General features: G+C 37.6%; 1 pseudogene across 1 annotated transcript; it reads left to right on the plus strand.

Annotated features, from left to right (window-relative positions):
• The first annotated feature begins 4,565 nt into the window (after positions 1-4,565).
• Positions 4,566-5,402, plus strand: LOC311614879 (cellular tumor antigen p53-like; annotated as a pseudogene). Its single transcript has 2 exons — positions 4,566-4,629; positions 4,740-5,402. The product of its transcript is annotated as a cellular tumor antigen p53-like (transcript).
• The last annotated feature ends 19,869 nt before the right edge of the window (positions 5,403-25,271 follow it).

A 25,271-nucleotide genomic window follows, 5' to 3' on the forward strand; every position in this document is an offset into this window, starting at 1 on the left:
ATTTCACAACATCTTAGTATCATTATGCTTGGTATATCTTCCTTAAAAGAAAAACATACCAAGCAAATTACTATTGAGAGAACCACCTGATCTTGTCTGATGGAGTTGTCAAAGTCCCCAGTTAATACTTTGAGAAGGTTCATGCAAATTTGAAATGGAATGAATGAGTATGGTTCCTAAGACCTTATTGAAAAGTGAGTTGATTCTTGGCTTCCACAAGTAATTTTACTAGAGTGCAAACTCATCCTTCTTCCTAAACCAGATGTGCCTGGCTGTGAGTGATCTTGGTGTTCTTATAATGTTAATTTACCCTCCTGCCTTTCTACTTCTAGCAGATACTGCCTTTAGTTTCATACAAATTCCCTAAGGAGAAGAAACTCATAGATACTATTTTTTTGTTTATTTTTGTTTCATTTCTTTGTATTTATTTGTTTGTTTGTTTATTATTGCACCTTGTTAGTTGGCCTTTTCATTGCAAAAACGACATTGTCTCTGAAACCACAATGGTAATGTAACTGGCCGTAAATCTTAGAAATCTTTGGTTTCGTACCCTGTATCTGCTACACAGCTATTATGTTTAACCTCCATTGATTAGATTATTGAGGTTTGCACTGTTAAATAATAAAGAGAAGAGATAGTAATCACTGCCAAATCTTCCATGAACCCAGACATCACTGATAATTTTAAATATCCATTGTATCTGCACTTAGCTTTGTTTCAAATTTCCTTATCAGCAAACCAGGAAGATTTTAGTCACAGAGAAACTGAAAATTTTATTGGGTAATTTTAGCATGGATAGTTGATTTCATGCCTTTTGTTGAATTAAATGTTTCTCATTGAAAACAGAGAACTTCTACCTTTGCCAATGATGGCTTCAAACTAGTGAAAGAGTTCTGGGTGTGTGTTATGTGTAATGAAATCTAATGTGTGCTAACTTGAATGCATTTATAACAAAAATAAAATACTAGATGGCTTCAATTTTCAATTCTAGTTTATGTACCATGAAAAGAAAATTATAAATCTTTTCTTCATGTACATTCTACAGTTGCTGTGAAATGGCTCTTTTCACTTGGAATATGTAGGTAGCATATAAAACAGATAGCCTTTTTGGAAAAGGACTTTCTTGTTAAGGCATGACCACAACCAAGCCATTCTTCCTCTTTTGATTAGTATTCACTGTATCTGCTTAGCTGTCTGCAGTTGGTCCAGGTTAGGTATTGAGCATAAATAAAGGAACTCTCTCATACCGTAGGATGTGAAATGTTCTACTTAAGTACAACTGCTATTACATTTAAACAATCATCAGACATATCAACATTAATGGGGAACTGGAAAAAGCCTAAATCCAAGCAGAGATATTTATATATTTTAAATTAATTAAAAATATTAGTGTAAAAATGATATGGAGGAAAAGGTAAATGTAAAATATCAACTGTGTGTGGAATAAAAGCAATGTCTGATAATCTACTAATTGTCAAAATTGCAATGAAAACGTGTTCCAGTTATTAATCTAAACTTTCTTAACTTTACCTCTCCCTGTTCTTTACATCTTCACCCCCAGGCTATACCTTTCTTAGATGTTTCTTTTTGAGGCTCCTGCTTATGCATAAGTTGGAGAATTAGAGCAACTGCCTATACCTTCTTGTTTCACTAGGCCTCCTCTTTAATTTGTTGGCAGATTAAAATTCATGGACCTTTTGAAAAACTATACTTTCTTATCAATTTTTAAAGAAGAAACTAAAACAAAAAGGGATATGATATAACTTTTTATAAGCCATCTTTTGTAGGCCCTTTGTATATGTAAATATTAGCTCATTTAATTACTACAACAATCTAATAAGATAGATCATATCAATCCCATCTTCCTGAGGAAATCTAGAGCTGGGCAGATCCAAAATCTTCTATTAAGTCCTCCAGGTACCAAAAGAAAAAGCCAGCATTTGACATAGAGCTCTCAGATATTGAGTTTATTATTTTATTTTCTCTCATCATGTTTCAATTGTGGAGTAACATAATCATTCCTGCTGTAAGACAAAAAAAATCACAGTTTATAAACTTTGTTTATAAATATTGAGCTAATTTATATAGACAAAATATCTTGAAAGTTTATATTTAATTAAAAGTTTGATATAAATTATATACTCTCTGTGCCTCTAATAAATAAATCCAAGAAGGTGGTCATTATGGCTGTTGACAGCTATTCTGCCTCTCATTCTTGGTACATGTCCCCACCCACTTGAAGATAGGTCTAATTATATGATATGCTAGAAAAATGGAAAGTGATTAAAAAAATGAAATCTTACCATTTGTGACAGCATGGATGAACCTAGAGGGTGTTATGCTAAGTGGAATAAGACAGAGAATGATGAATACCATGTGATTTCAATTATATGTATAACCTAAAGAGCTATATAAACAAACAAAATAAAAATGATTCAAGATACAGAAACCAGACTGATGATTGCTGGGGGCATTTGAGGGACTGGGTAAAACAGATGAAGATATTGAGAAGTATAGAATTGTAGTTATAAAATAGTCATGGGGATGTAAAGTACAGCATAGAAATCTAGTCTATAATCTCTCTATATAAAAGCCTAAGTAATCAAACCACCTAACTATCAAACATTTGAACAACCAGTCAACCGGTCACTGTGATACACACTGATCACTAGGGGGAAGACACTTAATGCAGGAGCTGTTCCAGTGATCAGTGAGCTCTCACAGCCAACCTGCCATGGTCACTCCCCTGAGTCTGCCTACCCCAATAGGCCCTGGGCTCAAATTGTCTTGGGAGACAGCCTCCATCAGTCCTGATCGCCAGCCAGGCTGAAGGACCCCACCCATGCATGAATTCCTGCACTGGGCCTCTAGTATTATTATAATTATCTATGGTGCCATGTGGTACTGGAAATATTGAGTGCAAATTATAATTTTAAAATTAAAAATTAAAATTAAAGAAAAATAAATTTTATAAAAATACAAATGAAATGTGAATTGAAGTAACCTGTAACATTTCTGGACAGATAATCTACTAGCCATTGCTTTACCATGTTCTCCTTTCTCTCAGACCAAGCTGCCAATGGTACTCAAGATCATGGCTACTCTATCCTCCTCAGTGACAACAATATGTGGTCATCCTGCTATAGTGTAATGAGCAAATAGCATAAGCAAGAACTAAGATACTAAGATTTTGGAATTTTTTGTTACAGCACATAATCTAAATTGAGTGATAGACTCAACACCAATGATTGCTTTGCAAAAACAACAGTGAAAGTGTTCAGGAAATGTGTTTTTATTTTATTTTTTCAGAAAAACATATTGAATCTGTAGCCCATATTCTTGTGTGATGCTAAAATTTTTAATCTCAAAAAATGCAAATAACAAAAATGTATTTGAATTTTGTTAATCGTTCTTAAAATTGAATATGTCCAGCAATAAGGTCATTTGCCTAAAAGAAAATTGGTTTTCATCACTGAAGATAGTTAAGTAGAAAATATATTAAGATTTTTATCATGGAGATATGTGAGGCAAAATGATGATTTCTGTGGTAGATAGAATTATCTTTGTGCTTGAAAATAAAGTGGATTATAAAATTACAGGGAAATATTTTTTGTTGTTGTTGCAGTAATATAAGGGCAACTATACCAATAGTGAAAAATAGGGACAATCCTTTTTCATCAGATGCTTGTTGATAATTATTAGATTTTCCTTTTATAACTTATGTGATAGCATACTATTGATATTTAAAGGTAAATTATTTTCAAGTATAATGAGATTTAAAATTTTCATTTGAAAGCATGGAACAAGGGTTAATGTGACCAATTCATTAAAAAAGATGTCATTCTATTTCTAAATTCTCCTGTTAAGTTTATGTTCTTATTTGTCATTTTTTGAAAAAGATAAAGATAATGACATAAAGTAAATTTGTCCCTGTATATTTCACATTTTATATAGATTCTGATTTTTTTATTTTTTAAAATAATTTTATTGATTTCAGAGAGGGAGGGAGAGGGAGAGAGAGATAGAAACAACGATGACAAGAGAGAATAATTGGTCATCTTCCTCCTGCATACAACCTGGGCATGTGTCCTGACCAAGCATCAAACCATAACCTCCTAATTCATAAGTTGACACTCAAGCACTAGATACACTGGTTGGGCCTGATTTTGATTTTTAAATAAAATTTACACTAGAGGCCTGGTGCACGAATTTGTGCATGGGTGGGGTCCCTCAGGGTAGCCTGAGGGGATCAGGCCGAAACCCACAGTCCAACACTGCCTGCTACTCCTGCCTGCCACTCCTGTTTATCCCGGCTCTGCTGCATCTGCTGTGGCTTTGCACCCAGCCCAGTCAGTCCCAATTAGGAGATGCTCGCCAGCCATGAGCCCTGTATCTGGTGCCCACCTGAAGGGGATGGGAGGTGCAGGATGTGATTGGCCACCAGGTGACTCCCAACGATGGGTGCAAATGTCAGTGGAATGGATTCAGATCCCGGGTCGACAAGGGCATCCCACCTCCTGCCTGGTGTTGGACTGTGGAGCATCTAGGGAGGGGAAGTAGCCACAATGCCCAAGGATGACTTCCAGGAGGCTGTCAGCACTGGCGGGATCCTGCCAGTGGTGCTGGTCTGTTGGTGCCTGGCCCTTTGTCTAGAGATTGGACCTGCAGGAATATTGAGGGAGTGAATGGCTGCAGCCCGACTGGTGGAATGCAGGGATGGATTGGTCACTGACCACTAGGTTTCCATTTAGGATTTCTGAATTCTGTAACCTGCACATACTCGCCTACCCTCAACAAGCTGTTTTGCTAGATGGCAAAGACCTGCTCCATGCAGCTGTGGTTCAACTCATCACACCCTCTCAGTACCTGTGTCCATGCCATGGCCATGTGTAAGAAGTCTGAGCACATGACAGAGGTTGTGAGGAGCTGCCCCACAATGAGTGATGCTCTGACTATAGTAATGGTATAGCTCCTCCTCAGCATCTTATCCAGATGGAATATAATTTGCATGCTGAGTGTTTGAATGACAAAAACACTTTTTGACATTGTGTGTTGGTGTCCCATGAGCCGCCTGAGGTGGGTTCTGACTATACCGCCATCCACTGTAGCTTCATGTGTAACAGCTTCTGTGTGGGGTCATGAACCAGCAGTCCATCCTCCCCATCATCACACTTGAAGATTTCAGTGGTAATCTGCTGGGGCAGAACAGCTTTGCGATGCATATTTGAACCTGTCCTGGGAAAGACTGGGACACAGAGAAGGAAAAATTCTACAAGCGGGAGTCTTGTCTCCAGCAGCCCCCTGGAAGAACTAAGTGAGCACTACCCACCAACACTAACTCTTCTACCCCGCCAAAGGTGTCAGGGGATGGAGGAGAACATTTCACCTTTCACGTCCAATGACATGAATGCTGTTGAATGATGCAAAGTGCTCCATGGACCCTCTCTCCAGTAAGATAACCGCATCTGTTGAAAATTTTAATAAAACAAGCACTAAAAGTTCCTGAAAATTGTCTTAACACACACACACACACAAAAATGCAGAGACATTCATTTAAGAGAATCTACTAAAGGTCAGAGTGAGATTATGACATTTTATCTCAATCCCCATGCTTGTTTCTTTAATTCAGTGTGACAAAAGCTTTCCTCTGGGTGGATGTATTCATAAGACAGAGGTTTGGAGTTTGGTGCTTCTTGTTTATGATGATCTGCTCCTTACTATACCACCAGAGACTGTTGTCACCACCTGGCCATAGCTGTAGAGATGCAGCTGCTTCTAAATCTCCTGAGCCAATACTCCTAGAGTTGTAAGAGGCTTCCTGTCATAAATGGAGGGAAAGAGACCGATATTATTAAAATGGGAAAGAATTATATATTCAACCAAGCGGTGAGGGAAAAACTAGAAAGACACGTACACATGAATTAAATTGGATGCTTACCTCACACCATGCAGAAAAATTAACTCAAAATGGACAATAGACCTAAATATAAGAGTGAAAACTATAAAAATCTTAGAAGAAAATATGAGTAAATATCCTTGACCTTGGAATAAGCAATAATTTCTTAGATATGATACAAAATCACAGGCATAAAAATTAGATTTCATCAAAATAAACAGCTTTGGCATTACAGTTATACTATTAAGAAAAGAAAAAGACAGTGCACAAAATGGAAAAATATTTGCAATCACATATATGAAATGGAACTAGTATCCAGAATATATAAAAACACAACAAAGTAATAAATTGATAAATAATATTTTACATGGACAAAGTACCTACATGTACATGTCTTCATTTAATTTTTCCTACAAAATTGTGTGTGTGTATATATATATATATATATATATATATATATATATATATATATATATATATTATTGAAAAATTTTGAAAATGGACTGTAGCCGAGACCGGTTTGGCTCAATGGATAGAGCATCGGCTTGGGGACTGAAGGGTCCCGGGTTTGATTCCGGTCAAGGGCATGTACCTTGGTTGCGGGCATATCCCCAGTAGGGGGTGTGCAAGAGGCAGCTAATCGATGACTCTCTCTCATCGATGTTTCTAGCTTTCTATCTCTCTCCCTTCCTCTCTGTACAAAATCAATAAAATATATTTTTTTGAAAATGGACTGTAAAATGGTATTTATAGTATGGATTTTAGGATAAAATATATTGAAGAAAATATAGAATTGAGATAGAATATAAGAGAGAAAGAGATACCCAAAAATGAATATCTTTTGGATTATGATTTTTCAAATAGTTGAGTGTATATCTGTGATAAAATTGTGAGTATTTTGTTCTTTTTATTTATACTTTATTTTTCTCTAGTGAAATAATTGTAATTTTATATTGAAAAAGAAACTTATTTAGGACAAAATGATTAATGAACTCACAAAGAACATTCGTATGATTATAAATGAGTATATAGGGATTAATGGGGAAATAATAAATGGGAAAATAATGGATTGAAAATACACTAATTATTTGAAAAATATCATTTCCATATTGGAAGGAGGTAATTTTTATTGCATGGATATGTGTTTTCTCTTTTTAATAATGAGGGGAGCTTTGATGTATTTTTAATCTATGAGTAAACAAATTTGACATTTTGGCAGCTTTACATTATTTTGATCATATAAAACAAGCAAACAAAAGCTTTTACCTTTGGCAAAGCTTCTGTTGGTCATAAATTTACTTGAAGATAGAAATTGGTCTTGAAGTGAAGGCATTGGATGTACTTTTCTAATTTATATTCTTTTGGGGGGTAAGGTGTTTTCTGGTTTATAAACATGCATCTATTAAAGACCTAAGGTTTAAAAGAGTTAGTGCCTTTGAGGAACTGAAGGCAAGCCTGGTTAGAGAGTGAATAGATGAATGGATTGACATGAGTCCTGGGGGGTAAACTGAGACTACATCAAACAGCATCCTATAGCTTGTGTTTGCTGTTTTGTATTTTATTTCAAGAGAAATAGGGGACCGCTGATACATTTTAATCAAATGGAGTAATATGATCATCTTTATTTTTTAAAGCTCACGATGACAATGATGTGGGAAAGGGAATTTTACTTAAAATAGAGGAGACTTGGGTGGGGATTAGAGGGCCAACAGGCTGAGTGAGGATTTGAAGAGATCAGTTAAGAGGTCATAATAGTTATCTAACCATGAAAGTATTGTGATTTGGACTAGAAAAGGAGCATTGCACTTAAAAAAAAAAACTTTGTGATTCTAGGATCTAATTATGTTGAGGCTTGATTAAAGGATGGGGAGGGAAAAAGAGAAATCCTAGATGATTTTCAGAATCTGGCGGAATTTTACTAAATGTGTAGTTACTTTTCTTAAGATAATATACAACTGTGGAGGTGCAGGTTTCAAATGGAATATAATATATTTTAAAATTCTGAAGTGAATTTGTTCAGTAACTTGTAGTAAATGTATGTCTGAAGTCCATGGAGCTCATTTAAAAATTATTTCCTCTTAATTAATTATTCATCCTGAAGGAAAGTGTCACTAACTCTGAAAGTCAGCAGTTTTTGAGTTTTGTTTTTGTTTTTTATTAAAGAAATCATTCTTGAAATGATGACATCCAAAAAAATATATCATATTAGGAATAAATTGCCCAATTTAAACTATTATTTGTTAATAACTTTCATATAGAATAACATAAGAACTCTTTTGGATTCGAAATAGAAAGTAATCTGGCATGCTATATCTAGGAATACAAATCTTAAATAACTATTCTGCAATTAAAGTGCCTTTGTTGATAGTTACAAAGGTCTTGATATAAATTCATCTTAACTTTGTTTTATATTGAAAAGTGTGACACCTCTCCCATGGCCAGTGTGGCTTAATGATTGAGTGTTGACCTATGAACAATGAAGTTACCAGTTTGATTCCCAATCAGGGCACATGCTGAGGTTGTAGGCTCAATCCCCAGTAGGGGATATGCAGGAGACAACAGGCCAGTGATTCTCTCTCATCATTGATGTTTCTATCTCTCTCTTTCTCTCCCTTCCTCTCTAAAATCAATAAAAAAAAAAATTAAGAAAAGGAAAAGTATTAGTCCTCTTGCTAAATTTTCTTATTATCTACCAAATTAGAATACAGTTTTTAAAAGTAAATTCATAGTGGATAGAGCATTGGTCTTTTGACTAAAGGGTCCCAGATTCATTCCAGCCAAGGGCACGTGCCCAAATTGTGGGCTTGATCCCCAGTAGGGGACATGCAGGAAGCAGCCAATCAGTGATTCTCTCTCACATTGCTGTTTCTATCTCTCTCTCTCCCTCTCCCTTCCTCTCTTAAATCATTAAAAAAAAACTACATATATCTTTTAAAGTAAATTAATATTAAAAATGTTATAGAACATGTACATGATACAAAAATTTTAAATATACTGAATGTAAGTAGTTCCCTTTGTATGAAACTAAAAAATTAAATACCTCCAAAATATTTTATTCTGAATTTTCCCTAGACAGAAAATAAATTACTTAAATCTTATATGCTGTCCACATATTCTGCCTACTTATTGCAGCATAACAAAGAATATTTGTACATTATTTTTTCAAAATCATGTAAGGAAAATAAGTGTTTTAAAGGCAATAATGAGTCTGAGGCTGAGACATTTTTTTTTTTACACTTGCAATACAAAGTTACTTTTTCTGCAGCAATTTCAACAAGGAAGGCTTTTAAATAAGTATGTACTGTATTGTTGTGAGATATAAATAATAACTTGGTTGGCCAAAATAGAGAGAATCAAGCCTAAAGGCTTCCTGTTTGACTTTCAGTACATAAATTCAGAAGCTTCAGAGTCCCATTTTTCTCTTGAGTCTTTGGGTATAATTTTGTTTTACAGCTCACTCATATTTGCTTGAGTTTGCAGTAACTGAGCATTTTGGGGCTCCAGGCACTATATAAGATAGTTGGTATATGCCACAAAGATAAAAATAATAATGAAACCAGCAAACTATTGGAGTGTTTATGATCCTCAGTGATCTAATGACATTTCTGAAAAGGTGACATTTATACTGGGAAGTTCTGAACTATGAAAAATTAGGGGAACAAGGGGAATATTAACTTCAGAGAAATAGTACATATCGAGGCCCTCAGGATTGAATCACTTGGTGAACTTATGGAGCTGAAAGAAGTCAATATCTGTGGAGCTGAGAGAGCAGCCTGAGCCAATTTCCATAAAGTGAAGTAGTAGAGTTAAAGAGGACTTTTGAGTCTAGAAAGAGTTATAACTTTATTCAAAGGTTATTAGGAAACCATTGATGGATTTTAAAGCTGCAATAATGAGATGTTCACTTTTAAGGGGCCATTCTAATGCTGTTTGCCATGAGAAAATACAGAGAGAGCAAGAGGTAGGCACACACATAGTTTTAGGCCATGTATGGATTGGCTTGAAGAAATTGTGCTTGCCTAAGCCATCAGGTTAGATAAAGTTTCCAATGTATACTGAGTGGCCAGATTATTATGATCTCTGAATGCATAATAATCTGGACACTCAGTGTATAGCCTTATTATACAAGTTTTTTTATTAAAGAAATCATTCTTGAAATGATGACATTCAAAAAATCTATCATACTAGGAAATAATTGCTCAATTTATTGTAGTAAAATTTATATCGTAATGATAAGGGAGGGGATATTCTACTGGCATCTAGAGGCCAGGAATATTGCTAATCATCCCACAATGCAAAGGACAGCCCCCTTCCCAACAAATAATTATCCAATGTCATTTTTGAGAAACACTGTATTATGTCTGTGTATAACAATTATATATACTGAGTGACCAGATTATTATGCGTTCAGAGATCAGAATAATCTGGCCACTCAGAGATCAGAATTATCTGGCCACTCAGTGTGATTTCTCAAGGATTTTCAAAAGCTAGATAATCATTAGACATGAACAGATTTACTACTGAGCAAAATATATCCCCTTGTCCCAGCGGAGCCCTCAATGGCATAAATGCTTAGGATGCTAGGGCCCAAGCTAGGGTCTGTCCAGTTCTGGAAATTTCAGTTGTTAGGACCCTACCCTGTTGTACTTGGATATTACATCACCACTGCAAAAGAACTTGAACTAATAATTTTTATACTTTCATTTCAAGGATTATTTATATAAATATATGGTTTTCCTGCTCCTTAAACTAAGAATCAGCAAGGCCACATCATCATCAGTGGCTGAAAAGTATCTCTTCATCCAGCTTTGCAGAAATTTGGATAGAAAGCGCATAAGTACATTTCTCTTTCAGCAGCTCTTTCACTTATATTTTTTTTTTTATCTTCACCTACGGATGTTTATTGATAAGAGAGAGAGAGAGGCATTAATCAGTTGCCACCCGTGCTAACTGGGGATTGAACCCACAACCTAATATGTGCTGTGGCCAGGAATCAAACCCATGACCATTTTTGGTGTATGGGACAGTATTCCAATCAAGTAAACTACCGGTCCAGAACAGCTCTTCTTGGAAAAGGCTAGTGGCATTTATGATAGAAAAATATAGCTTCACGTGTAATGTATTTTGCAGTGAGTACTGACAGGACATAAGATTAATTGGATGATAGAGATTTGTTTAGAGAAAGTAAGAATCATAAAGGAAAGCCAGGTAGTAGATGCAAGGCCATTTAGCTCAAATTATTAACTCAGACGCATCCATTATATGAATTAACAGCTGATTGTGTCCAGTGTAGAATTCATCTGCTTTTTGTGCTTGCCTTGTGCTTTAAATTCTCCTCCACCCTCTTAAACTATCACCTGCTTTTTAGAACTATATAACTTAATTCTTTACTTTTTTTTGGTATTGAAGAAAAGGTGCTTATGCTTCTTAAGGAACTAATATGAGTAGCAAAACTTAGCTCAAAAGCAGTTGCATGGATGTTCATTGCAACAGTGTTTTAATAGTGAAATACCATAAATATCTTCAATGCATGTGATGAAAAACTATTTAGTCACTAAAAATGATGTATCATATGAGCAGTTTTCAATTTGCCATGCTATTGCCACAAGGTGATATTCAACAATGGTTGGATTTTTTTTTTATCATAATGACAAGGGAGGGGGTATTCTACTGGCATCTAGAGGACAGGAATACTGCTAAACATCCTGCAATGCAAAGGACAGCCCCCCTGCCCAACAAATAATTATCCAATGTCATTTTTTAAAAACACGACATTATGTCTATGTATAACAAAAATGATAGCCTACATTGAGTGGCCAGATTATTATGATCTCTGAACACATAATAATCTGGCCACTCAGTGTATATCCTATATAATAAAAAACTAATATGCAAATTATCCCCTCAACCAGGAGTTCAACCAGCAGACAGACCAGCCAACCACCCATGTCCCCTCCCCCTGGCCAGGTTGGCCGGACCACACCCATGCACAAATTCATGCACCAGGCCTCTCTCCTCTAATACACACACACACACACACACACACACACACACACACACACACATGCATACACTGAGTGGACAGATTATTATGTATTGAGAGATCATAATAATCTGGCCACTCAGTGTATAAAATAAAGAGGAAATATGCAAATTGAACATCACACCCTCACAAGATGGCTGCCTACAACCAGGTCAGATTAGTGAAGGATGACCAAATAATTTAACAGCAGTGGGACAATCAGGTTGCTGGGGGGGTGAGCATTTGGGGGCGACCAGGCCAATGGGGGGGCAGATAGAAAAGACCAGGCTGGCAGAGGGGGGCAGTAGGGGGATGACCAGGCCATCAGGGGGGCAGTTGGGAGCCATTAGGCTGGCAGGGGCACAGTGAGGGGTAACTATGCCTGCAGGTGGGCAGTTAGGGCCGACCAGGCTGGCAGGAAGGCAGTTAGGGGCAATCAGGCCAGCATGCAGAGGCAGTGAGGAGCAATCAGGCCAGCAAGGGGGGGGGGCAGTTAGGGGTGACCAGGAAGGCAAGCAGGTGAGCAGTTAGGAGCCAGCGATCCAGGATTGTGAGAGGGATGTCCCGGATTGGAGAAGGTGAAGGCTGGGCTGAGGGGATCCCCCACCCCAGTTCATGAATTTTGTGCACCGGACCTCTAGTAAATACATAATGTTGAATGAAAAGGTAAGGTTTAGAATTATAGGAAAGGATGACAGTGTATTACTTATTTTAATGCTAGCTATTAGAGCAAAACAAAGCCAACATTTCAGTGGCTGAACAAAATTGACATTTATTGTTTCCTCATGTCACAGGCTATGGCAGTCCATAGTGGCATGTGGCTTTCCTACATTCAGTTATGTAGAGATCCAGACCTCTTTCATCTTTTTGCTTCACCATTTCTTTGCTCTCAGAATCCTCTGCATTCAATCATTGGATGAGGGAAGACAGAGTGGAAAAGACACATTAGTTTTTGAAAATCCCAAACTCAGTATTGACCCAAATTACTACCACTCATATTCTACTAGGAGAAACTAATGAAATAACCACACCTGGTGTGACAAGGGCTATAAAATGTACTTACAGGTTGAGCAACTTCTTTTTCAGCAATATGAGTGTGGAGGCCATAGATTATCGGCAGCTAGTTAGCTCTGTGAAAGACACCTAACATTTAAGTAAATTTGCAAAAGTTATATACATACACACGCCTACATACTCACACAATACCATCTATTGTTCATGGACAAATACATATTTATTAAAAATAGAACATTTGGACTGAATTGGTGAACATAAATTCATGTATATAGCTATAAAGAGAACAGGAGAATAGATCTAGAGATAAGGGAGCAAAACTATCTTCAAACATATCTATATTGTTTTATTCTATGGTTAGATTATGAGGACTGAATTATTTAGGATCGGTTTTTATTAACTATAATTTAAGTGCATGTCCATATTTACTTTTATAATTCCTTGGTCTTCTCTGGTTTTACCTTCCTCAAAATGAAATAATGAACAAATTGAGCAAATCAAACATGTTTTATATCAATTAACTTATTTTTAAATTGATAAACAAAATAAGATGTAACTTCTACATTATATTTAATTTATATGTAAAAAGTATAGTCATATAGAATATTTTTATGAAATATTTTATTGATATAAAAGTATAACATAAAGAAAGATTATACTATGTTTCTTCCTATTCAGTCCAGTTCATGGTTATATGCAAAAGATAATATTAACATGCTCCCAGGCTTCTTGAAAAAATGACATCTACAGCATGATTATATGTTGTTGAAAATGTCCTTGTCTCTTGTTTACTTCAGTGTATCAAGTAGTATCATCTTTTCTCTCTGAAGTATACCTGATTTTTCAAGCCATGTTGCTAACATTAACAATATATCTCCCTTGTAAAAGACAAAAACTCAAGTCAAATACAATTCCAAGTCAAGGGTATGTGTGTGTACATGCATGCATGTGTGTGCATGTGCGTGTGCGTGTGTGTGTGTGTGTGTGTGTGTGTGTGTGTGTGTCTTATGATTTATCTAATAGTGGAACCCAAAGAAAAATTAATAATTAGGCTCTAGGAATGGTTGGGGACAGAAGATATTCCTTTAGTTTTGTGCTAATAGGATGACTAAGTGCAACATCCCTGGTTTTAATGAGTCTAGGTAAAATACAACAGGAAAATCATCTATCTATATGTATTAATGTAAGTCATGTGTCAAGCTTGGTCTAACCAGTTTTGACTTGGAGTCATTGTTACTTAGTACAAACAGCACCCTGGACTATGCTATGAAGAAGGTAGCAGTTCTCAGAAAAAGGGAGGAAAATTATGTGTTGAGAAGGCCTTCCCAAATACCTGTCTTGATAGGAATGCTCCATGCTCACTATTTTGACATAATTCTGTTTTGTTATTTGGTCTCCCAATTTTCAAAATCTTTACAGAGAAAAATGTGTTTCAAATACTTGACTTATATATTTTTTACTTTAATGATGTATATTGAAATTAGGAATGGATCAATGTGGAATGTTAAAACATGAAATGTATCATTTTCCCTTCCCCAATATTACAACTCACAAAATAGGAGTAATTTAAAACTCTTTGAAAACTGTGCTTTTAATAAAGAGATGAAAAGAAAAATGGCTTGTTTGTTGTATTACATCTGAGGTTTTGTATGTGGTTTTCTTTTTAAAGAATAAACTCCATAAGTTAATAAATAAGGCAATTGACAACATTCCACTATAAATTGTAAACATAACAAAATAAAATTATCAAACTAGTTATAGAGTAGTATATATGAATAGCTCAGGATATTATCCTTGTTTTAACCCCCAAATCATGTTGATATTTATCACCTATTAGAGTCCCAAATGTTGCTCTGAAGAGCAGAATGCAATGAAGTACCATTTTAGAGGCCTTCTTAAACACTTAATTGAAATAGGAAGTCATTTATGCAGTGCCCTCAATACCCATCACTGAATTTGAACTATTATTCTTAAAAAAATAACTGTTCCTCTCTCATAATTTTACTTTACTCATGCTTTCTCTTGTCAAACACCAATACATTCAACAAGACTCTGTTGGGAATGTCTATGTGGTATATGTACTCTGTTTTAGAGCACTAGGATATTAGAGGGAGTGAATGATGGTTAAGACCCGCTTTTCAGTTTCACACACCATGACATGAGATAGAAAATCAAGTTACATATACATAAAAGGCCTGTGAAAAGCAGGCTGAGTGGAAGTTCCACAACTAGAGAGTTGAAGAAAGCTTGTTGAGACTGGTAAGAGGTGCAGAGTTGAGAAAGTGCTGGCACCTGGATGTGCTGCAAGCTCCCACTTGCTCTGAACTCCAGTTCCGGGTGAGACTCTGGGGGACCCTGACACATATGGGGAGAAACTGGACTATCTGGCATCAGGACAGGAATGCTAGCGCAGCTTTCTCTCAGAGGTGCTCACAGTGATCATTGTTCCTACATGGAGGCATGGGACACAGAGATCCAGGGGCCTCATCTGGGCACTTCCAAACCCCATATAAAGAGAAGGAATCTGCAGATGTCTCTGTAGCTCATGCTGGTAGCCCCAGACAGTGGCTGACCTTGCACCTCCTTGGAGATCCAAAAGTCAGTGTACCCAGTGGTCAAGGTGAGACCCTACCTCATTATAACTCTTCACATCCATAAGAGACACACTCAAGGGGAAGACTCAGTGAACACCAAAGCCCCACTGAAAAAAGTCCTGCCACATAATGGTGTCTCCTGTGCAACAGATCTTTCAGTATAGACACAGCTGGTCATCACAGCCAATTGGCCTGCAGGTCATTTCCTCCAAGTGATACTAACAGCAATCAAGGGTAAACTACAACAGGACTGTGCAAACAGCACTGACTGGTTTGGCTCAGTGGATAGAGCATTGGCCTTCAGACTGAAGGGTTCCAGGTTTGATTCTGGTCAAGGGCATGTACCTTGGTTGTGGGCACATCCCCAGTAGGGGGCATGCAGGAGGCAGCTGATCAATGTCTCTCATCGATGTTTCTAACTCTCTATCCCTCTCCCTTCTTCTCTGTAAAAAAAAAAAAAGAAAAAGAAAAAGGAAAATCAATAAAATATATTTTAAAAATAAAAAAGACTACACAAATAGCCCACAAATGGGGTGCACCAAGAATGTCCACCTCAGGTGACTGGGGAGACTGAGCCACTGGACACCTACTCCACAAGGCCACTTTATCAACTCAAGGAGACTTAGAAGCTACCCAGTACACTGAAAGAAACACAGGAAAGCAGCCTAAATGTGGAGACCAAAAAACAAGTCACAAATGAAAGAAAAGAAATAGATGAAAGCAAAATAATGGATATAGAATTCAAAACCAAAGTTATAAGGTTACTCAAGAATCTTCTAGAAACCTCTGAGAAATTTAGTGAGACCCTCAAGGATATGAAAAAGGACCAATCAGAAATTAAGCATACATTGACTGAAATCAAGAATAATATACAGATATCCAATAGCAGCTGAGAGGATCCTAAGAATCAAGTCAAAGATTTGAAATACAAAGAAGCAAAAAACAGCCAACCAGAAAAGTTAAAAGAAAAAAGAATCCAAAAACATAAAGATAGTGTAAGGAGCCTCTTGGACAACTTCAAGCATACCAACATCAGAATTATGTGGGTGCCAGAAGAGAAAGGGCTAGATACTGAAAACCTATTTGAAGAATTAATGACAGAAAACTCCCCCACCTGGTGAAAGAAATAGACTTACAAGTCCAGGAAGAGCAGAGAACCTGAAACAAGAGGAATCCAAAGAGGACCACACTAGATACATCATGATTAAAATGCTAAGGTCAAAAGACAAGAGAGAATTTTATAAAGCAGTAGGAGAAAAACAGTTAGTTACCTACAAGGGAGTACCCATATGACTATCAGCTGATTTCTCAACAGAAACTATGCAGGCCAGAAGAGAGTAGCAAGAAATATACAAACTGATGAATAGCAAGAACCTACAGCCAAGATTACCCAGCAAAACTATCGTTTATAATTGAAGGTTAGATAAAGAGCTTCACAGACAGGAAAAATCTAAAGGAGTTCATCATCACCAAACCAGTATTATACGAAATGCTGAAGGGTATTCTCTAAGACAGTTCTCAGCCTTTCTAATGCCATGACCCTTTAATATAGTTCCTCATGTTGTGGTGACCCCCAACCATAAAATTATCTTTGTTTCTATTTCATAACTGTAATTTTGCTACTGTTAATTAATTGTAATGTAAATATATGTGTTTTCCTGTGGTCTTAGCTAGAGGTTCTCAACCTGTGGGTCGTGAACTGCTGCTGTAGAGCCTACGACCATCAGAAAACACAGATATTTACATTATGATTCATTAACAGTAGCAACATTACAGTTATGAAGTAGCAACAAAAATAATTTTATGATTGGGCGTTACCGCACATGAGAAACTGTATTAAAGGTTTACGATTTTAGAGAGGTTAAGAACCACTACTCAAAAAAGAGGAAGAAGAAGAAAAAGGTAAAGATAAAAAATTATGAACAATGAAGTGACAACAAATACATATCTATCAACAAGTGAACCTAAAAATCAAATGAATAAAAAGCCTGATGAACAGAACAGACTGGTAAATGTAACAGAATCAGGGGCATTGACTGACAATTCTCAGGGGGAAGGGGTTGAGATTGGTCAAAGAGCTTACATCTATGGACGAGATCAGGCTGGGGGAAGGCGCGGTGTGGGATGGGAACCAGGTGGTGGGAACTATGTTGGGAAAAAAAGAGGGACATCTATAACAATCTGAACAAGAAATATTAAAAAATTTACTTGTTATTCAACTATCTTAAAACATTTAAAAATATTTTTGTCCTACATTTAATCAAAAGAAATTTGTAAAGAAAAACCTTATAAGTTTCATGAATTATTTGCTATTATTATTTTATTTATAAAAAATTCTAATTATTAAAAAAGTAGATGGTTGTAATGTATTTTTATATTCAAACAAAATATGCTTGACTCAAAGTTTGTTTTCTCATTAATAGCTAGCCTTGACTTTGACTAAAACACTTATACAAACTCTTAGCTAGAGTGTTAGCTTCATATTGTATTCCCAACTTGTTAAAATTAAACATGCATATGATTAATGTATGGAGATGTGTGTATGTGTGTGTGTGTGTTTATTCAACAATTTTCAAGCTGGAGGGGATTTTTGCATATATTTGACAGATATTTTCATCCAATTAAACAGAGAAAAATGAACATACATATTAAATTTCCATATAGTTTAGTGAACTAAAATATGTGCTGGTGTTATTTTTAGTTAAATTACTAACATAAATTATAAATATGTACTTCAAGAAAGCATAACTGAATAGTAATTCTACACATCACATAATATAGTAGATGCTTTATTTGTTGTTAACTTTAAGGGCTGTATTTACTTATAATTTGAGCAGTAAACAGCTACCATGTTCACTGAATGATACAATTGAATACAGATTTTCCTATAATGTCTTTTTGTAGGTTGTGAACTTTCAAAAATACTGTTATCTGAATAACCCATTAAAACATATTCCAACAAGATTGATACTCAGTTTGGAAAAGGTGGCATTGACTCATGTTCTCCTAGCAAAGTGCAACTATAAGTCCTAGAAATAATACAAGAGGCAATCAAAGATAATTGTGAAAGGTAAGCTGCAGAAGGCAGAATAATTTGAGACTCCAGAACTGGAGGAAAACAAATAGCAAGTTGTGCTGTGTAACTCCATCCAACAGAAGGTGACTGAATTCCATACCACAAACTAGTAACACAAGGCAGCAGAGGTCAGTTTGGCTCATTACTTCCCTGGATTGAATAGGAGTTCCTCTGACAACATCAGATAATCTAGATAAAACTGGCAAGATACATTGAATAGGATCCCTTATTACTAATGAATAGCAATAAGGAGCCAACAAAAAATGCCTCCCCTTCCCCCAGGCCTAAGATTGCCCTCTTCTGGCTAAAAGAGATGGAGACATCTGACATCACTGATTAAGAAACCATTCCTCCCTGAAACCAGTTTGGCTCAGTGGATAGAGCAGCGGCCTGTGGACAGAAAGATCCCAGGTTCGATTACGGTCAAGGGCATGTACCTTGGTTGTGGGCACATCCCCAGTAGGGGGTGTGCAGGAGGCAGCTGATCGATGTTTCTCTCTTATCGATGTTCTAACTATCTATCCCTCTCTCTTCCTCTCTGTAAAAAAATCAATAAAATATATATATTTTTTAAAAAAACATTCCTCAAAAAGTGACCTGGTCTAAGATGATTCTTTGTTCCTGAAGGCCTGCAACACCCTCTCCCACTCCAAAAAGATATCCGGGTGGCTGCATAGCACTAGCACAAGGGATCCCATCACAACAAGTGGCCTAGTCTGGGAAGACTTTTTTTCTTGTGGGCTGAGGCTGCCTTCTCCTGCACAAAGATACTGGGGAAGTCCTAGAAGGGAGATGAGCATCTCCCTTCTAGGACTTCCCCAGTATCTTTGTGTCCCCACCCCCCACAGTATCTTTGTGTCCCCACCCCCCACCAAAAAGCTACCAGCCAGGAAGTACTCTTCCACCCAACAAGCAGAAGATTATGGCATGAAAGCCTGCAGGTCAGAGACTAACTTTTATCCGAGTGAGACACTAGGAAGGTTAGGCACAAATGAAAAGAGGGACACAATGACATCAAGTAACCTGGCCCAGAAAGCATCCTTCCACACCCAGGGACATCTTGGCAAGCACAGGATACTAGTAGCCCTATGCATCATAGGATTTGTCTGGCCATGGAAGCCTCTTTGACTTGGTGAACACGAGAGTCCCCTCTCTTCTCTGGAGACATTGCAGCAGTTGGAGAATACCAGTATAGAGAGTCTTCCACAAATGCACCCTTTGTCTTCATGGATATGAGAAATCTCTACTCCACATAGAAGCAAAGGACATTCTAGCTTGGGGAATTCCTGAAACCTCAGGCACTACCATTAGGAACCACTGGGAATGTCAAACTCTCTAGTTAACCAAGCAGATCATAATAACACCACAAAGGCTCTGATTATAGAACTATTCTTGGAACATGAGCAGGACTGGAACTTGTGACTAAAATTAAAAAAGGTAAATGTCTACTAAAATTAAAAATTAGAAGAGGATCCAGAATCTGCATACATAATAGACAAAATGTCCAGTACATCACTCATCATACTAAGAACCAAGAAAACCACAACTAAAATTATAAAAGACATCTGAGATCATCACTGAGATGAATCAGATGTTAAAATTATCTGACAAGAATTTTAAAGCAGGAGTCATAAAAATACTTAAACATTCAAATACAACATCTTTCAAAACAAATGAGAGCCAAAACTGGTTTGGCTCAGTGGATAGAGGGCCTGCGGACTGAAAGGTGCCAGGTTTGATTCCGGTCAAGGGCATGTACCTTGGTTGCGGGCACATCCCGAGTAGGGGGTGTACAGGAGGCAGCTGATCAGTGTTTCTCTCACATTGATGTTTCTAATGTTCTATCCTTCTCCCTTCCTCTCTATAAAAAATCAATAAAGTCTATTTTTTTTTTTAAACGAGAAAGCTCAGATGGTATAGAGGTTACAAAAAGAACAAAATGGGATGTTTAAAAGTAAAACAGTAGTGGGAGATGACAGAGGATAAAATCAGTGGATTTGAAAACAAAAATAATTTACCCATTCTGAAGAAAATAGATGATATCCTTTCTAATAAAAGAGTAATATGCAAATTGACTGTCATTCCAAGACACAAGATAGCCACCCCCATGTGGTCAAAGATGGCTGCCTCCCATGTGGACACAAGATGGCCACCACAAAATGGCCACCACAGATGGCCTGCATGGTAGTGCAGTTGTGGGCAGTTGTGAGCGATTAGTCAAGCAGGGAGGGCAGTTAGGGGTGACGGGGCCGGCAGTGGAGAGCAGTTGGGGGAGACCAAGCCAGCACAACAGGGCAGTTCAGGAGGACTAGGACTGCAGGGAAATACAGTTGGGGAGATACTAGGCCAGTAAGAGAAGGCAGTTGGGGGTACCAGGCCAGCAGGGGAGGGCAGTTAAGGGGTCAGGCCTGCAGGGGAGGGCAGTTAGGGGGTCAGGCCTGCAGGGGAGGGCAGTTAGGTGGTCAGGCCTGCAGGGGAGAGCAGTTAGGGGTGACCAGGCCAGCAGGGGAGGGCAGTTAGGGGATCAGGCCTTCAGGGGAGGGCAGTAAGGGGTGACCAGGCCAGCAGGGGAGGGCAGTTAGGAGATACCGGGCTGGCCGTAGAGCAGTTATGTGTTAATCAGGCTGGCAGGGGAGAGGTTAAGGAATGATCAGGCTGGCAGGCAGAAGCGCTTAGGGGCAATCAGGCAGAGGCAGGTGAGCAGTTGGGAGCCAGCAGTCCTGGATTGTCAGAGGGATGTCCTGTGCACAAATTTTGTGTACTGGGCCTCTAGTAGAATGATAATTTTAAAAGAACAAAGTCTTCAAACTTTTGGGACAATAGCAAAGGATACATCATTTGCATCATTGGATTCCTAGAAAGAGAGGAGAAAGTGGGTGGGTGTGAAAGAATATTATCCAAATGAATGGCTGAAAATGTATTAAATTTGGTAAAAGACACAAACCTATACAATAATAGTCTGAATATTCTGAAACAAAATATGCCCAAACAGATCAATGACAATACATATAATAATTATAATTCTGAAAACTAAAGACAAAATCTTGAAAGCATCCAGACAGAAAGACACATTACATATAGCAAAAACACAATTTGAACGATAGTGGTTTCTATTCTGAAACATAGTCAGAAGGATGTGTAACAACATTTTTCAGGTGCTCAAAATGTGTGGCAAAACTGTTTCAGAAATGAAGGGCAAATAAAGTCATTCTCTGATTAAGGACAACTAAAAGGATTTGTCACTACCAGAACTACACTCAAAGCTTGCCTGAAGCCATTCTTCAAATAGTAAGGAAATTATATTCCTTGTAACAATCCTACACTTAATTCATTTTTCACATAAAAAAGTGAGTATTCAAAGGGCTTAAGTACCCAAATGACTCAGCTAGTCAATGGTAGAGCTGACATTCAAACACAGGCTGTTAGACTCTTCACCCTGTGCATTTCCAGGTTTAGATATTCCATATGAGCAAATCTTGTTTTAGAAACGTGTATTTTTTTTTAATACATACAATGAGTGTTCAGATTATTATGATCTCTGAACGCATAATAATCTGGCCACTCAGTGTATATACTATATAATTAAAAGTCTAATATGCAAATTGACCCCTCGACCAGGAGTTCAACCAGCAGGCAGGCCAGCCAATGGCCCATGTCCCCTCCCCCTGACCAGGCTGGCCAGACCCCATTCATGCCCGAATTCACAAATATATATCGCCCCCAACTACCCTCCCTTGAAGGCCTGGTTCCTCCCAACTGCCCTTCCCTGCTGGCCATCTTGTGGTGGCCATCTTGTGTCCTCATGGGGTCAGCTATATTTGACCACATGGGGACAGCCATCTTGTGTGTTGTAGTGATGGCCAATCTGCATATTACTCTTTTATTAGATAGGATAGAAGCCTGGTGCACAGAGTGAGGTCAGCTGGTTTGCCCTGAAGGGTGTCCTGAAATAGGGTGGGGTCCTTGGGGTATGGGGCTGCCTGAGCGAGGGGCCTGTGGTGGTTTGCAGGCCAGCCACGCCCCCTGGCAACCCAAGTGGTGCCCCTGGTATCTGGGATTTACTTATCTTCTATAATTGAAACTTTGTAGCCTTGAGCAGAGCCAAGCCTCCTGCTTGCTCTGTGACCACAGCCATTTTTGTTGCAATTTATGTATCTTCTATAATTGAAACTTTGTAGCCTTGAGTGGAGGCCTGGGCCCACCAGGGTATGAGGAAAGTTTTGCTTCCTTCATTGCCGGGGAAACCCAAGGCTCCTGCTTGTTCTGTGTCCACAGCCATCTTGGTTGGGTTCATTTGCATATTCATTCCCTGATTTGCTGGTGTGCATGGCTTATGGGTATAGCAGAGTGATGGTTAATTTGCTTATTACTATTTTATTAGATAGGATATATATATACACACTGAGTGGCCAGGTTATTATGCGTTCAGAGATCATAATAATCTGGCCACTCAGTGTGTAAGAATAACATAAACTAGGTGGTACCATACATTGATGCCCTCAAACCATATAATTTATATAACTCCATACATGAACTTTATATTCAAAATAGGATGGGAGACTGCCTTTTGCTTGAAAAACAAAACAAAAATGGATTTTTAATCAATAGATGCAGACAACAGAGGGTGAGAATGAGGGCAGGATTAGGTGAAGGGGGGTAATGGGGGGTAACCACACATTTGTAATATCTTAAAGATTAAGGCTTAATCAATTAAAAAATTTCTACTCCAGCCCAGCCAGTGTGGCTCAGTAGTTGAGCATGGACTTATGAACCAGGAGGTCATGGTTTGATTCCCCATCAGGGCACATGCCCAAGTTACCAGCTGGATCCCCAGTATAGGGCATGCAGGTGGCAGCTGATCAATGATTTTCTCTCATGATTTGATGTTTCTATCTCTTTCTCTCCCTCTCCCTTCCTCTCTGAAATCAATAAACACATATTTTTTTTTAATAATCCTGCTCCAATTACATTGTGTCAGTGTGCACAAACCTTTGCTGAGTCAAGGCTATGTAAAATCATGTACTGGGATTCATCTAATGCATCCATTGCTCAAGGCAGGGTCCAGCTCACTGCCCAGAACTCAGCCCCAGTGCTGGCTTCTTTACCATTAAGGCAACAGTCTTAAGATCTTGTAATAAAGTTTTAACAAAATTCCAAAGCCCTCGAATCTTCCTGGGGTTAACAGATGTACTGATACACTACATGCCAGACTGGAGCATCAGTTATGGGCTTCTTAGTTATGGCACATTACATCAGCGGTATTTGAAAAACATGCTTTGTGTTTAGTAAGTCCCAAATGTTGATGACTAGTACTAACATTATTTTAAAGGTAGATTTCAGTGCATAAAATTATTGAGACAAAATTTCTTTCAAAAATTTCAAATCCCAGAATGTTATCTTAGCTAATAAATGTATATGTGCAGTTTTAATTTCAAACTCCCTGTTATTGAGGTTTTCTCCACCTTATTCTGTGAATTAATACCAAATTAATCTTGGTAAAAATCTATTTTCCCACTTCTTTTGCTCCTAAATATCTAGTATACGTATTGAATACTCACAATGATATTCAGGCTCTCTGACCCTTCTTGCCACCATAGATTCTACCCCACTCTCGCTACTCCCACGAGATGAGGTTTCGAAATATTTCAGCTTAGACCTTTTAAATCTAAAAAGTTCCATTAATGCTGATTTGTTGGTAGTTAATATGACTACAACATATGAATTCTAATTGTAAAAATATTTAGTTAAGAAATATAAACAGAATTCTTTAGAATTTACCAACCACCTGGGTGACCTAGAGTTAAACAAATACATTCTGAGCTTCCATTATTTTCATTGATGGCGGAATTATATTAGATAACCTATAACATTCTTTTTTATTTTTATTGTTTAAGGTATTACATAGTTTTCCTATTTTTCCCCAATGACCCCTTTTCAACCCCAACCCTACCCCAGGACTTCATCACACTATTGTCTGTGTCCATGGATTATGCATATATGCATACAAGTTATTTGGTTGTCTCTTTCCACCCTCACATACCTTCCATTTGAGATTTGACAGTCTGTTCCATACTTCTGTGTCTCTGAATCTATTTTGTTCATCAATTTATTTTGTTCATTAGATTCCACATATGAGAGAGATCATTTGATATTTGTCTTTTTCTAACTGACTTATGCCGCTTATCATAATACTTTCCAGATCCCTCCATGCAGTCTCATAGGGTAAGAAATAATTTTTTAAATACTGCTGCATAGTATTTCATGGTATAAAGGTACCCCAATTTTTTTAATCTACTCATCTACTGATGGGCATTTGGACTGTTTCCAGAGCTTAGCTATTGTAAATTGTGCTGCTATGAATGTGCATATATTCTTTCTGATTGGTGTTTTGGGTTTCTTAGAATATGTTTCTAGAAGTGGGATCACTGGGCAAATGGCAGTTACAAATACAATTTTTTAGGAAACTCCATACTGCTTTCCATAATGGCTTCACCATTCTACATTCCCACCAGCAGTGTACTAGGGGTCCCTTTTCTCCACATGCTCACAAGCATTTCTCGTTTGTTGACTTGTGGATGGTAGCATTCTGATAGGTGTGAGGTGATACATTAGTGTTCTTTTAATTTGCATCTCTCTGATGATCAGTGACTTTTAGCATTTTTCATATGT

Source organism: Pipistrellus hanaki (assembly GCF_964339955.1).
Source record: "Pipistrellus hanaki genome assembly, chromosome: X".
NCBI lineage: Eukaryota > Metazoa > Chordata > Mammalia > Chiroptera > Vespertilionidae > Pipistrellus > Pipistrellus hanaki.